Below are 1,646 nucleotides of genomic sequence, written 5' to 3'. Positions count from 1 at the left end.
GTTTCCAAGGCTGTAAATATTTGCAGACGCAGCCTGCCACCTCTCTATCCTATGGAGTACATATGGGCTTAGCTATTGACCATTAGGCTCGAAACTACTGCGGTACCAGGGATCCTCAGTTCAAGGGATGCTCCTGTTGTTGTTAGGTGCTGTCAATCAGTTCCAACTATGAGTGACTCTAGGCACAACAGAATGAAACACCACCTGGTTCTCTGTCATCCTCACAATTACTATTCTGTTTGAGACAATTTTCGCAGCCACTATGCCAATCCATCTTGTTGAGGGTCTTCTTCTTTTTTGTTGTCCCTCCATGTCATCAAGCATGATGTCTTTCTCCAGGGACTGGTCTTTCCTGATAACATGTCCAAAGTTCTTGAGACAAAGTCTTGCGATCCTTGTGTGTAAGGTGCATTCTGACTGTACTTCTTCTCACACCGATTTGTTTGTTCTTTTGGCAGCACATGGCACCTTCATTCCTGGCATAGTATATCCCTATTATTTTCTGATTCAAAATGCTCAATACTAGCCCATCTCATCTTACTAACACCTAGGATATTGATTTTTATGTGTTCCTTTTCATTTTTGATGGATTCCAATTTTCCTAGATTCATACTTCATACATTCCAAGTTCTGATTATTACTAGATGTTTGCAGCTCTTCTAATTTTGAGTCTTGCCCCATCAGCATATGTAGGTACTGAAAGCTTCACCCTTCCAGGTTTTACTCCATCTAAGTCATTGTGTTTGACTCTACTTTGAGAAGGCAGCTCTTCCTCAATCATATTCTGACCTGAGGGGCTTATCTTCCCGCACTATCTCTGACAATGTTCTGCAATTATACATGAGATTCTCAGCATCTAACAATGTTCTTTTTCTCTTCATAATGTTTTAAATGGTTAATTCCTCAGAAGTGGATAGACCATTCCTCCTTCATAGTCTGTTATTATTATGGAAGCTCTATTGAAACATCTTCACTTTGGGTGACCCTGCTGGTATTTGAAATACCAGTGACATAGATTTCAAAATCCCAGTAACACACAAGCTATCACAGGTGGACAAACTGACAGACTAGTGGTGGAGTTCAAAGGCTGGGAGAAATATTTTAGATAGGGTCGAAATAAGCATCAGCTAGTTTCAGGAGGTGGTGGTGGAAATGAAAAGTAGAATTTTAGGGGTGTTTTAAACTCACTGCCTTGAGTCAATGCCAACTCATAGAGACCCTACAGGACAATGTCCCTTTGGGTTTTTGAGACTAGCTCTTTATGGGATTAGAAAGCCTCATCTTTCTCTTGTGGAGCAGCTGGTGGTTTCAAAACGCTGACCTTGTAGTTAGCAGAAACACAACACCACTGGGGCTCCCGGGAGGGTGGTAGTGGAATGGAAAATGGAAATCAAGAGAACAACCTTCACAGTTTTATCTAGAACCATCAGTTTGTTTTAAAGTCATTTTAATATCCCTGTACTTGTGTGCATGTGTGCATTACTCCACTTATTTATTCTTTGGAATTTATTCTGATCACCTATCCCTATGTAGCTGTCATTACTGATGGCGGCCATGGGGGGCACTGTAGACTCATGCCTAGCCTCTGTGTCCATGGTAAATCTGCTTTCCTGAAGATGGTCACCAAGCCTACCATCTGAGGTGCC

Source organism: Echinops telfairi, unplaced genomic scaffold (genome assembly GCF_000313985.2).
Source record: "Echinops telfairi isolate 266 unplaced genomic scaffold, ASM31398v2 ScPeMD7_443;HRSCAF=831, whole genome shotgun sequence".
Lineage (NCBI taxonomy): Eukaryota > Metazoa > Chordata > Mammalia > Afrosoricida > Tenrecidae > Echinops > Echinops telfairi.
This window is presented reverse-complemented; position numbering follows the sequence as displayed.